The sequence below is a fragment of the Notolepis coatsorum genome (assembly GCF_963971535.1).
Source record: "Notolepis coatsorum genome assembly, chromosome: 8".
NCBI classification, from domain to species: Eukaryota; Metazoa; Chordata; class Actinopteri; order Aulopiformes; family Paralepididae; genus Notolepis; species Notolepis coatsorum.
The window spans coordinates 136,229,746-136,244,385 of record NC_140172.1 but is presented as its reverse complement, the minus strand read 5'-3'; the positions used below and the strand labels follow the sequence as shown (position 1 = coordinate 136,244,385).

The window sequence follows — 14,640 nt, the reverse complement described above, 5'->3', positions numbered from 1 at the left end:
CCGTCGGTTTTGCTCCGCGAAGATTGTGCATACTTTTAGTTATGTTTATTTTTAATACCTTTTTTATGAAAACTACACTGGCGGCAGTGCATGTGAGCGGATCGGAGCGTGAGCGGCGCGGGGCGCGGAGCGGCCGGTTTTGACGTGAGCGAGGAGTGGGTTTTAAAATGAGTCGGCGCGACGTCCGGAGCGAGAGTTCTCCTCCGCTCCAATCCACTCCAGGCCGCTCACAGTGGTTTAACACTGATGTAATATATACATGCAGTACAATGCCAAAGCAACAGATGGCGATGTACAAACATGAAGGCCATTTTCAACCAATGGGTGAACCTGTGATAGGCTGTTCGTTCAGGCTTTGTCACTGTAGAGACGCCCACACTCACTCCAGTTAGGAAAAAGTATCGACGCCATTGTTGTTGACGTTAGCTTACATGCTAACGTTAATGGCAGCGACCATAGCATTGTGGCTCGGCTAGCCTATCATCGCTTAATAGAGATAGTGAATGGATAAACAACGTTATTTAACATTGCAGAATGGCTACAATTACAATGCGGCTCAATACAAACAATTGTTAAGGGGCCCAGGGGGTGTAGACTGTTGTAGTTTGAGCTCATTTACACCATGCTCCAAAAAAAGAAGAAAAAAAACTGCCGAGCGATCTGGCGCGGGGAGCGGGGAGCGCTCGATTCAAGGTGAGCGGGGAGCGAGCGGAGAGCGACTTGGGGGCGGGGTCAACATGAGTGATTAGCGGAGCGGACCAAGCTTTAAAGAGCGAAGAGCGGATTTCTCGGCCGCGCCGATCCGCTCACGTGGCCTGACTGGCGGGGACATCATACGACCGCCAGTCACTTATGGACCTAAACTCCGGACTGAAAGAGGAGTTTAGCGATACTTTATGCCAAGATTGGCCATCGGAGATCAGGCGGGACAAAGGCAAAGAAGGGGACAAAGGCGGCGGTGGGACAAGGAAGAAACACAGGGGAAGGAGGAGCGGAATCAGAATTAGGCTAAAAAGTTCTGCTTACCGACCGGCGATTCTATCCATTTTACTGGCAAATGTACGTTCACTGGAAAATAAGATGGACGATCTTTGGGCGAGGGTTCGATTCCAGCGAGAGGTGAGAGACTGTAACATCATGTGCTTCACGGAGACATGGCTGAAACCAGCGACTCCGGATCACCGCGTCTCTCCTTCGGACTCCTTCTCCGTCTTCCGAGCGGATCGTACAGTAGCCTCCGGTAAGAGCTCTGGAGGAGGTGTCTGTCTCCTCACAAACAGCGGCTGGGTAAGCCCAAAGGAGATTAAGATACTCTCCAGCTCATGCTCCCCGGACCTGGAACATCTGTCCATTCAATGTCGACCGTTTCATCTCCCCGAGAATTCACCGCCATTATCATGACGCCGGTGTACATCCCTCCACAAGAGAATACCGCCAGGGCCCTGGCGGAGCTACAGGGGCATCTCAACATCCACCAGATCAAACATCCGGACGCAGCCATGATAGTAGCCGGCGATTTCAATCAGGCGAAGAAAGTGATGCCAACTTTTTTCAGCACATCGCTTGCTCCACCAGGGGAGGAAATACGCTGGATGATCGCTACACCCCGTTCAGAGCCGGGTACAAGGCAATACCGGCTCCGCCATTAGCGGGAGCCACAAGCACATCGGATCACGACTCCATCTTGCTCATTCCTGTTTACAGGCAGAGATCACGTGACGCTGTCGTGTCACGTGAGGTAAAGATGTGGTCCGACGAATCAGAGGCAGCGCTACAGGACGAACTTGATGACGTCGACTGGGGTATGTTTCAGTCTAGCTCCAGCGGCGTTAGCAAGTTCACGGATGCTGTTAGCTTTATAGCAACACTAGCTGATAATATTGTCCCCACAAAGAAGGTGCAGGTTTTCCCAAACCAGAAACCGTGGGTTGACAGTACTATCCGAGCGGCTCTGAAAACTTGCACCACTGCTTACAACCTGGGCAGAGAGTCAGGAAACATGGAGTAGTATAAGGCTACAGTCTATACTCTGCTCAAGGTTGTAAAGCTTGCTAAGAGGTCATACGCTGACAAGATGGAGGCACAAATGGCACAGAAGGACACAAGAGGCTTATGGCGAGGGCTACGGACGATAACTGACTACAAAGTCAGTGCCCTCTTAATGGGGAGTGCTGACGCCTCTATCGCAGACCAGCTCAACTCCTTTTACGCTCGGTTTGGTGCAGACAGTAGCGACGCTAGCTCACCGGCTAACGACGCCACTGACGCGCCGGCCGTCGTGGAGGGGGGGGCATCCGCGGGGGGGCGGGGGCACTCTCATTGACGGAACACAGTTTGAGAAGAGCATTTATGCGGGTGAACACCAGAAAGGCAGCTGGCCCAGATGGGATAAAAGGACGTATACTTAAGTCCTGTGCTAACCAGCTATCCCCAGTGTTCACCACCATATTTAATCTATCCCTGGCGGAATCCGTGTTCCCTGCCTGTTTCAAGGTGTCTACTATAATCCCGGTACCAAAGAAATCCTCCCCAACAGGTCTTAATGACTACAGACCGGTGGCACTCACCTCTGTGGCCATGAAATGTTTTGAGAGGCTGGTCAAGGATTACATTTGTGCCTCCCTCCCCAGCGATATGGACCCTATGCAATTTGCATACAGGCCAAACAGGTCCACTGACGATGCGGTCTCCCAAGTACTGCACAGCACCCTCTCTCACCTAGACTGTCAGAAGGGGGGCTATGTGAGACTGTTGTTCATTGACTATAGCTCAGCGTTCAACACCATAGTCCCTGTAGGCGCCGTAATGAAGGTCTGAGTATTCTCATTCAGTATTATATTTATGTTGCATTATTAGTTGTACTGTCACTTTAGGTGGTGGGCGTGCTCACAGGGGTGTGGCGCTAATGGGAGTGTTCTTATAATAATAATAATCTTCATTTATATAGCACCTTTCATACACTGAGTGCAGCTCAAAGTGCTTAACAGAGACACGTCTTCTTTAAACAAGTCAAGAAGAAGAAAAAACACAGTAACACAGTAAGTCAATAAAAAACAAGAATACCATAAGGTCCATAAGCTCAAAATAAATGCATGCATGCATTGCATTATGTAGTTTCATTCACCTTTTCATGTTGTTGACAGTTCACGGAGAGAAGGGGTGAGAGTTAGGAGCACATATTTTCTTTTGACCGCAAGAGCGCAAGAACGCATCAGTATCAGTATACAGTATTAGTGTATGTAAATAAGTGTATTTTGTTTGTCTCATGAAGCGAAAGAATAAAAGCCTCAAAAGTATTTCCTGGACGTGGAACGGAGTTATTTCACGATGCGCGTCAATTGTTTGAACTCCTCTACTCAGCCCCTCGGCACTACCCGTCTATGACAGTCTACTGCCGCAACAGTCCCCACCAGACTGGTGGACAAGCTGATCGAGCTGGGTCTGAGCTCCGCTCTGAGCGCCTGGATACTGGATTTTCCAGGTGGTCAGGGTGGGGGGTCAGACCTCCAACACAATCACCCTGAGTATCGGGTCCCCCCAGGGCTGTGTCCTGAGCCCCCTGCTGTATTCACTATACACTAGGGGTGTAAAGGTATGCGTATCCGTACCGAACCGAACAGTTTCAGTGTGTACCATACCGTACCGAATGGCTGTGTGTAGTGTACCGAACGAATACAACTGTATGTTAACCACTAACGACCCCCCACCGGGGGCTGTTTTTTTCACAATCTAATATAATTATTATTATTTAAAAAGAAATGTACAAGTCGATTATTAATTTCAATATAGAATATTCATTGACAGCCCTACAAGTACAATTAGTTACTGCACACTACTTTCCCCCACTGTACTGAAAACCCGTACCAAACCGTGACTTCAAAACCGAGGTACGTAGTTACGTACCGTACCGTGGTTTTTGTGTACCGTTACACCCCTACTATACACACATGATTGTGTGGCCAAGTTCAGCTCCAACTCCATAGTGAAGTTTGTGGACGACACAGTGGTAGTGGGGCTGATCTCTGACAACGACGAGAAGGCCTACCGGGAGGAGGTTGAGGTACTGGAACGCTGGTGCCAGGACAACAGCCTGCTCCTGAACATTGGTAAAACCAAGGAGCTGATCGTGGATTTTAGGACAACACAGCAGGGGGGACACACACCACTGAGGATAAACTGGGCTACAGTGGACAGGGTGAGCAGCTTCAAGTACCTGGGGGTCCACATCTCAGAGGATCTGACATGGACAACACACATAGACTCAGTCGTAAAGAAGGCGAAGCAGCGCCTCTACCACCTAAGACAGTTAAGGAAGTTCAGAGTATCGGGGAAGATACTCCAGTCCTTCTACTCCGGAGCTGTAGAGAGTATCTTGACTGGAAACATCACTGCCTGGTATGGAAACAGCACGGCACAGGACAAGAAGGCCCTACAGAGAGTGGTACGCTCAGCTGAGCGTACTACGGGTATTGCACTACCACCCCTGCAGGTCTTATATAACAAGAGGTGCAAATCCAGAGCGTGCAGAATAATGAAAGACCCTCACCACCCCAACAACAGCCTGTTCAAGCTGCTGCGGTCAGGCAAACGCCTGCGAACACCAGCAACTAGGACAGAGAGACTTCGGCTCAGCTTCTTCCCCCAGGCCATCAGAGTCTTGAACACTGAACTCTCCACACACAAGCACACATGAGCACACACACAACAGACACTGTATACGCTCACACACTAGCAGTCACTTTAACATGAACACACACACACACACATGCTGCACCCGCTCACACTCATGGTCACTTTACACAATGAAAGGATTTTTTTTTGGAATTCGAAGCTTCGGGGCCGAGATTCGATGTTAATTCGAAGCTTCGAGAGAGAAAAAAAAAATAAGAATTATATATATATGTTGTGGGACTTGTACAGCACTTTGTTCAACTTTGTCAGTGCTGTAAAGTTTAAACCTTTTTAAATCTTAGACAAACAAAACACTTTGCTTTCATGAAATATTGTAAGCCGTCATTTGAGGCTTTATAAAAGCAGCACAATGAACACAAATCTGTCAGTGCAGTCCGACCTCATCTTAAATAACAAACAGCATTGCTTGTTGTAGTTAACAAAGAGAGGCAGAGTTGATTTTGCACACAAAAATAATTTTTTTTTTTTAAATAATCAAATTTTATTTTTATATTCGAATCCCATGCCCATCGAACGAAGCTTCGAAGCTTCGAAGTATTTAAGACAGCCCAAAGGTCACTTTAAAAACAAGAACGGGAGTGGTTCTTGTATAGTAAACAGATGGATAGCAAGCTAGCATAAGGACACATAGTATAACTGTAGATGTATAGTATAGCATTGTATAGTAGTGTACATAAGACCCAGTGCCTCATCCGTAGCTAACAGTGTATTGCACTATCACAGGACCTAGCATGTCATGTCAAGTCAAGTCAAGAGTTTTAATTGTCACATACAGGTATACAATGAAATGCGGGTGGTCTTGCCCGCAACGATGTGCAATACAGTGGTACAACATATAATAGAATCAAAAAATGAAAAAACACATTGTGCAGTAAACAGGTAACAGGTAACATGGAGTGACATCTCGGTATCTGTACATAGTTATTTACAGAGCATATGGGACATGCTAGTTAGCTTTGGTAGTGCAATACACTGTTCCTGTTATTCTAATTTAAAGTGTCCTTTCCTTTGGCCATAAGTGTGCGTGTGTGCGACATGAGTGTGTGCCCGCTCATGTTAAAGTGTTAAGTGGCTGCTCGTGTGTGAGCGTGCACAGCGTGCGTGTCGTGTGTGTGTTCATGTGTGCTTGTGTGTGGATAGTTCAATGTTCTGAGCACTCAATGTTCATTGTTCATGGCTCTGATGGCCTGGGGGAAGAAGCTGAGCCTAAGCCGCTCTGTCCTAGTAGCTGGGGTTCGCAGGCGTCTGCCTGACCTCAGCAGCTGAAACAGGCTGTTATTGGGGTGGTGAGGGTCTTTCATTATCCTGCAGGCTCTGGATTTGCACCTCTTGTTGTATAGAACCTGCAGGGGGGGTAGTGCAATACCCGTGGTACGCTCGGCTGAGCGCACCACTCTCTGTAGGGCCTTCTTGTCCTGTGCCGTGCTGTTTCCATACCAGGCAGTGATGTTTCCGGTCAGGATGCTCTCTACAGCTCCTGAGTAGAAGGACTGGAGTATCTTCCCCGATACTCTGAACTTCCTTAACTGTCTCAGGTGGTAGAGGCGCTGTTTCGCCTTCTTTACTACTGTGTCTATGTGTGTTGACCATGTCAGGTCCTCTGAGATGTGGACCCCCAGGTACTTAAAGCTGCTCACCCTGTCCACGGTAGCCCCGTTAATCATCAGTGGTGTGTGCGTCTCCTGCTGTCCTCTCCTATAATCCACGATCAGCTCTTTGGTTTTACCAATGTTCAGGAGCAGGCTGTTGTCCTGGCACCAGCGTTCCAGTACCTCAACCTCCTCCCGGTAGGCCTTCTCGTCGTTGTCCGAGATCAGCCCCACCACCACCGTGTCGTCCGCGAACTTCACTATGGAGTTGGAGCTGAACTTGGCCACACAGTCGTGTGTGTAGAGTGAGTACAGCAGGGGGCTCAGAACACAGCCCTGGGGGGACCCGATGCTCAGGGTGATGGTGTTGGAGGTCTGACCCCCCACCCTGACCGCCTGGGGTCTTTCGCTCAGAAAGTCCAGTACCCAGGCGCTCAGGGCGGAGCTCAGACCTAGCTCGATCAGCTTGTCCACCAGTCTGGTGGGGACTATGGTGTTGAACGCTGAGCTGTAGTCACTGAACAACAGTCTCACATAGCCCCCCTTCTGACGGTCAAGGTGCGAGAGGGTGCTGTGCAGTACCTGGGAGACCGCGTCGTCGGTGGACCTGTTTGTCCTGTATGCAAATTGCATAGGGTCCATATCACTGGGGAGGGAGGCACAAATGTGGTCCTTGACCAGCCTCTCGAAACATTTCATGACCACAGAGGTGAGTGCCACCGGTCTGTAGTCATTTGGACATGTTGGGGAGGGTTTCTTCGGTACAGGGATGATGGTAGACATCTTGAAGCAGGCAGGGACCACTGACTCCGCCAGGGATTGATTAAATATGGCGGTGAACACTGGGGCCAGCTGGTTGGCACAGGACTTGAGTATGCGTCCTGTTATGCCATCTGGGCCAGCAGCCTTCCTGGTGTTCACCTGCATAAATGCTCTTCTCACACTGTGTTCCGACAACGAGAGAGCGTCCCCGCCCCCCCGCGGTTGCCCCCCCCCCCCTCCACAACAGCCGGCGCGCCAGTGACGTCACTAGCCGGAGAGCCAGCAGCGCCACTGTCTACACCAAACCGAGCGTAGAAGATGTTGAGCTTGTCCGCGAGGGAGGCGTCGTCGCTCCCCATTGAGGGGGCGCTGACTTTATAGTCAGTTATTGTCTTCAGTCCCTGCCATAATCCTCTTGTGTCGTTTTGTGCCATTTGTGTCTCCAGTTTGTCAGCATATGTCCTCTTAGCAAGTTTCACAGCCTTGCGTAGAGTATAGACTGAAGCCTTATACTCCTCCATGTTTCCTGACTCTCTACCCAGGTTGTAGGCGGTGGTACGAGAGTTCAGAGCTGCTCTAATAGTGCTATCCACCCACGGTTTCTGGTTTGGGAAAATCCGCACCGTTTTTCTTGGGACAATACCATCGGCTATTGTTGTAATGTAGCTCACCACTGTGTCTGCGAGCTCGCTGACGTCACTGGCGCTTCCTTTGAACATATCCCAATCCGTTTCTGTAAACACGTCCTGGAGCGTGGCCTCTGATTCGTCGGTCCACTTCTTTGTCTCACGTGACACGACGGCGTCACGTGATCTCTGTTGATATGCCGGAAATAGCAAGATGGAGTCGTGGTCGCTCGAGCTTGTGGACCCCGTTAATGGCGGAGCGGCTACTGCCTTGTAGCCGGCTCTGAACGGGGAATAACAGTGGTCGAGTGTGTTTTTCCCTCTGGTGGAGCAAGCGATGTGCTGAAAAAAGGACGGCATCACTTTCTTCAGGTTTGCCTGGTTGAAATCGCCGGCCACTACCATCGCTGCGTCTGGATGTTTGATCTGGTGTCTGTTGAGGTAATCGTGTAGTTCTCCCAGCGCTTTGCCCGTATTCGCGTGTGGGGGAATATATACGGCGGTCATGACGACCGCGGTGAACTCCCTCGGGAGGTGAAACGGACGACACAGGATAGAAATATGTTCCATGTCCGGGGAACACGAGTTTGAGAGAACATGCACCCCCTCGGGATTAACCCAGGAATTGTTCGTGAGGAGGCAGACTCCGCCGCCGATGCTCTTTCCTGAGGCATCGGTACGATCTGCATGTAATACTGTGAAGGCATCCGAGGGAGATACGCTTTTGTCCGGAGTCGCCGACGTGAGCCATGTCTCCGTGAGACACATGATGTTGATGTCTCTCATCTCCCGTTGGAACCGGACCCTCGCCCTTAGGTCATCCATCCTACCCTCCAACGAACGGGCATTCGCCAGAAAGATGGATGGAATTGCTGGGCGGTAAGCAGCTCTTTTTAGTCTCATGCTTTTGTAAAACTAAACTAAAATAAATGTCTTTATTCTTATTACTTGTATTATTGCACAAATGTCGCATTCTCATCCTATTGGATTCTTATTATTGTACAATCGTTGCCGGCAAGACCCCCCGCATTTCACTGTATATTAGTTTCTACACTCAGTATGCGCCTTGTGAGTTGACAGTGACCATTCTAACCAAGCCTTCAATCACTCCCTTTCGTGGCACTCCACAGAGACAGAGAGCTAACGCGTTAACTAGGCTAATTAGCATGGTTTGCCCGGAAAGTAACGTTAGCTACCGCTTCGTTAGCTACATATCTAGTAGGGCTGGGTGATTAATCGATATTATTGATAATTCGAATGAATGATTTGGGACGATTTTGAAAAACTAAAATCGATTTAAATTTTTTTCTTTTTAAGAGTCACCTTTTATTTTAGAAAAAGTGATGTTTGGTGAAAGTTAGATTTGCACTTTATTAATCCCAATAGGGAAATTCATTCATTCAAGAGGCACCTTTTATTTGTTTTAAGTGAAGTTTGGTGAAAAAGCTGGTTATTGCACTATTAATCCCAATAGGGACATTCATCTTTGTTTGATCAAGAGTAACCTTTTATATTATATATATTATTATAAAAATATTTTTAAGTGAAGATTGGTGAAAGTTATGTTTGCACTTCAATCCCAATAGGGACATTCATCTTGGTTTGATACTTTTTTTGTGTAAAAAAAATAAATAAAAAATCTTCTTTTTCATTTTTTCTTTTTAGCTCTCACGAGAAAAAAATCGATTCAAATTGTAAATCGGATTTAAAAAATAATAATCAGGGATTTTATTTTTAGGCCATATCGCCCAGCCCTAATATCTAGTAAGCTATACAAAAAGAAAGTTTAATGTGACTGATCTAGTGAGCTAGAATCGGAATATTCCACCCATAAATAGCCAATGTCAAGTGGAGATTTATCCGACGTTTTTCCCAATATATTTATCATTATTATCCTTCATTATTATCATGAGTAACATTTATTGTATACATTTATTGCATGAGTTAATTATTATCTGGTGCCACCTAGTGGACGCACTTTGGAGTACGTATTGCGACTCTGAGCAGGTAAGCTGTCTCTGCGCCGGCGCGTAGCGCTATTTAAGTGACACTATCAGCCTAGACTGTAAGGTGAAAAGCCCTGTGGGCGAACTCTTGACTGGCCAACGGTACACGTTGCATTGTATGCGCCGTTAATATCCGCATTTCTCTTTAATTCATATATCTAGTTATTAATTAATGCCGTTTATTTCCTTTCCTTTGTATAGGTAAATAATCTGACTAACGTCCGATTGTATGCTGACTGACTAAACGCTGACTGAATGTACATGCTGACTATAGACCAACTACATGCAGACCAACTAATATCTGGCTAACTGTTACCTGGCTAAAACGTCTGGCTACACTATCAAGTACCGGTTGCTAAATTGCAACCTAACTATCAACGAACTATCATCAGAGTCGACTTGGTTGAACATTACCAAATACCATATCGACCTCTACTAACATTATCCACTAATGCTTGGATGTAAGCTGCTACTAACTATCAGCTACAAGCTAACCACTTGTTTAATTGACCACCTGGTGATTATTACAACAAGGATGAATTGGATGCTGGACATCAAAGTCCAAATAAACGAACATTCTTATAAAGTCCGAATTGTTTCAATGGTTTAAGTAAAAGTCATTTTGCCCACACCCTTCCAAGGGGGACATCTAGTTGACTCATTGACTGAGACTGCTAGATAATTGGACATCAAGTATAAATAACATAACGTTTTGACGTTAGCCAGCTAGCTAGTAGTACGGTGATATGTTGCCAATTGATTTCGGTCGAATAACATTAGCGAGATTGGCCTACGTTCCGTTACATATTCATAATCATGAAAGTGTAGTGCCGAAGGATAATATAGGATAGTGTTACGAAGGATCAGATTAAACCGAATATATATATTTATTTATGGATATATATTGAATAGTATTTGTATTTCGTTTGATATCCCTTGTATATTCCTTGTACATATGCACGGAATATCCCTTTAGCCTACTATAGCCCATAATAGTTCATTCTCTTATTGGACAAAGGACCAGGCGCCAGGGGACCAGCCCCTGGCGTCAAGTTCAAAGGTACCGACGAGACATGTCCGTACTAGCCCCGGCTCCGCTCAGGGATACGGCTACCGAAATGAGAGTGGCACTATTTGTTCACCGTGCATATAAATATGGCGCAAGTAAATGTAGAAGTCCCTTACCCTTCTTCCCAACTTAGTAACAGAACGTGAAGCCTCACCCACGATACGACGTGCGGTGAAGTATGGCCTGTTTGGCCTTAGAATAGCATTGAGACCTCGTGCAAATTAATAACTGAATTGTCAGAGTTTGGCACTGTACCGTCGAGTGCGACGTATTTCTATCAAGTAATAATAGTCTATCGTGTATGGTGCATCGTGCGGTTAGAGTTCTAAAGTGACCAGCATCTCCAACGCTTCCTAGTGTTATCTAGAGTCTTATCCAGGTTGGGCCGACCACATGACGCTTTCATCCGAGGAGATCTAGGCGAGGACCGAGGGACATGTACACTGGATTACCTACCCGACGACTGCTGAGCCCTATGCGGCTGGAATATATATTTGCTTTGGTACTGTGATTTGTGGAGCGGATAATCGCAGACGCCTGTGAGTGTTGGATTTACCCCCGAGAGGAGTCAAGTTGAGTCGGCGCTCAGAGAGACTGAGGTCGCCTAGCTTCTTCTTCATTGTGGAGCTACAGCCTACAAGAGAACCAAGGTGTATTCATCTGCGGATCAAGAGTCTATTGCACTGTCTTCTGTACTTGAAGTCTCCATAGATATCGTTGACCAGACGGTCTACTACCGACGGCTCTCCTACCCCCCCTACCGGCTTACAACCGGGAGGACCCCCTCCAGAATATCCCGCTATATCATTAAGTGTACCATAGATATAATTCCCTAAGAGCCAGGTTGTATACTTGCTTCCTGCGTAACCAGAGATTGGACATTCAGTGTTGATTTGCCTACGAGTACTCATTTGCCTTACAAGTGCATTCAAATGATAAATGTAAGATAAATATTCTATGTACCTTTTGCTCCATTAAATATTTGATTATTACCTTTGACTGGAACCGATTTCATTGTGGAAAGTGTTCATCATATTTAGATATCGTGTACTGTATGGCCAGTAGTTAAAGTACATAAAGCGGTAGTGGTTTAATGATACCATACTTATCAATACAGTCAGGGAATTGTACCCCTCAGTTACAATTGGTCCTTCGAGCCGGATGGTAATTAGTGTAATATTAATATAGTGGTATTAATATTGAAATGGCCTATGATGAACACTCCACGAAACGGTCCTCCTAAAGTAGAACGCCCGCAGCGTAGACGGCAGCCACCTCAGTACTTAGAGGATTACGCTGCCAGTATACTACCTAGCCTTCTACAGACGGTAAACGCGGTAAAAGTAGAAAGTAAAATTATGTCCGACCCTATCAACCAGGATACCCCGACCACAGAGGCCCTAGTGGGTTCTAATGTAACTGACCAAGCTCACGGTGGGGACCAGGAGGGAACCGACACGACTTTACCCCCCGCCAAGACCGAAGAAGTAGTCCCCGGAGAGCTCCGGGAGGAAGACAACCCTCCAGAGATGGAACTCTGCACGGTACAAGAAGAGGAGAGCGCCCAGGAGATAGAGCTCCAGGACTCCCCGCAGGAGAACGCATCTCCAACGAGTACTGCCAGGAGCGGATCACCTTAACCAGCGTCTTCCCCCAGCGAGGCGGACAAGATGCTGGCACAGGCGTTCCTCGCCAGCCTAGCAGCCTCAACAGAGCGCGATCGACTCCAAGCACAGACGCTTAGTGAGCGCGAACATTCTTCCATGGAAAGAGAACGCCTCCAAGCGCAGCAACAGAGCGACGAAGATCGGATACGTCTAGAGATTAGACGCCTTCAGACGGAAGAGAATATGGTAAGAGACCGGGCCGAAGCAGAGCGCGCCGCCGCCGAAGCCCAGCACGCCGCTGCCGGTGCCCAAAGAGAAGCAGAGCGCGACATCGCTCTCACCAAGCGCGAAGCCGAGCGCGACCGATTACAAGCGCAGCTAATGGAGCAGCTGATCGCTAGGGCAACACCCCCTCCCTCCACACGGGGTTCCAGGGCCTCGTCAAGACACGGGTCAAGGGCACCCTCCCCTAACCGATTAAGCGACCCTGAGCCCGACCACCAGAGAGAGCCTATACCCCCCTCCGAACTCCTTCCCCGACCGGTCCCAGTGAGACCCAGCTACAAGGAAGGAACGGTATACACCGCGGAGAGGCTAAATAGACGACTACAGGATCTAGAGGACCTGACAGAGGAAGAAGAAGAGGGAGAGGAGGAGAGTCAAGCCCGACAGCAGCACAGTACTCCACAGGACCAGGAGGTCCAGTACAGCCCAGGCTATACCCCCGCGGCTCTGCGCTACAGACCCCCGACTTTATTCACGGGTGAGCATGACGCACGACCAGTCCCGAGGAATAGCACCTGGACCAGCGGGCCATGGTACCCTGCCGGTACCAGCCCACCGAGAGGCGTAAGAGGAGACTCGCCTAGGAGGCCTCTCTTCCAACGCTCACCGATGTGCCAGCCATCCACGGCGTCATACATTGGCACACCGACGTTTTCAGACTTCACCCATGAGAACCGAGCACAGTACACGGAGTTACGGATGTGCTTAGAGACAATGATGGTTGACGTAGCTGATGAACGCCACAAGTATGCTATCCTATTGAAGCACCTCAAGGTGCCCCGAGCGCACAACATAGCGCTAGCTTATGCCACCTCTACGACCCCATACACCGCGGCTCTAGCAGCACTAGACCAAAGATATGGACGTATATGGGATTACGTAATACAAGAGATAAGGCATATTGACCGCCTACCCCCAGCAACAGACAATCGCTCACTAGACGACCTGTCTATCAAAGTACAATCCCTGGTAGGGATGCTGGGGGCGCAACGAGAAAAGGGTATGCACGAACTATACGCAAACTCGAATGTCGAGAGGATTTTAGAGAAGCTGCCGCCCGCCCGACAGGAGCGCTTCAGGCGGCAAAGAGACCACCATGATCCTAACGGTCCCGAGCCATCCCTCCTAGACCTAGCCGACTTCCTGGCGAGAGAAGTCAGCAGCCTACGGTTGGATACGTTCGTGCGGAGCACACCAAGCTCCAGAGAGGGACCTAGGAGAGCAAACGATGGCCGAAGATTGGTGACTGTCATGCACCAGGAACACTGGTTGTCACAATGTGACCTGTTCAAGAAGATGACCGCTGAAGAAGTGAGTCACTGGATAAAGTCCAACAGGCGCTGTTACCGATGTGCGCGCAGTCACATGGCAGCCGAGTGCCGCCTAAAGAAGAGGTGTAGTCGGTGTGACGGAGCCCACCTAGATGTCCTACACGACAGTAACAGAAGAAAGCCTGCACCATCCAGCAGCACAAAGGCAAGTGTTATGTACATTGACCCCGCTAGCAGCGGGGGCGCCCAGGTGCTCTTAAAGGTGGTCCGCGTAACACTGAGTTACCAAGATAAGGTCATGGACACTTACGCCGTCCTTGATGACGGGTCAGAGAAGACCCTTCTCCTCGCGTCCGCTGCGGCCCAGCTGGGGCTGCGGGGGAGCGAAAACCAGATGACGATTCGGACAATACGAAGAGATCTAAAGACGATAAAGGGCGAGAATGTCTCCTTCACTATCGCAGCAAGCGGGCAGCCAGAGAGACGGTATAGGATTACTAATGCTTTCACCAGCCAAGAAATAGGACTATTGCAGTACACCTACCCCATCGCCAAGCTGATGGATAAATATGTGCACCTGCGTCAACTACCTATCCCGCTCATAGACGGTGCCACCCCGACCCTGCTGATAGGCTCCGACCATGCAGACCTCATAGTCCCGATAGACCGGGTCCATACAGGACCCAGAGGTTGTCCTGCAGCAGTCGAGACCCGCCTAGGATGGACATTACAA

The 14,640-nt window shown here is 48.6% G+C and overlaps 1 protein-coding gene across 1 annotated transcript in view; it reads right to left on the bottom strand.

Annotated features, from left to right (window-relative positions):
* The window catches only part of LOC311233592 (NLR family CARD domain-containing protein 3-like), a gene marked incomplete at both ends in the record, with an annotated part of 52,444 nt that overhangs the window by 24,093 nt on the left and 13,711 nt on the right, over positions 1 to 14,640 (bottom strand). The window lies entirely within an intron of this gene.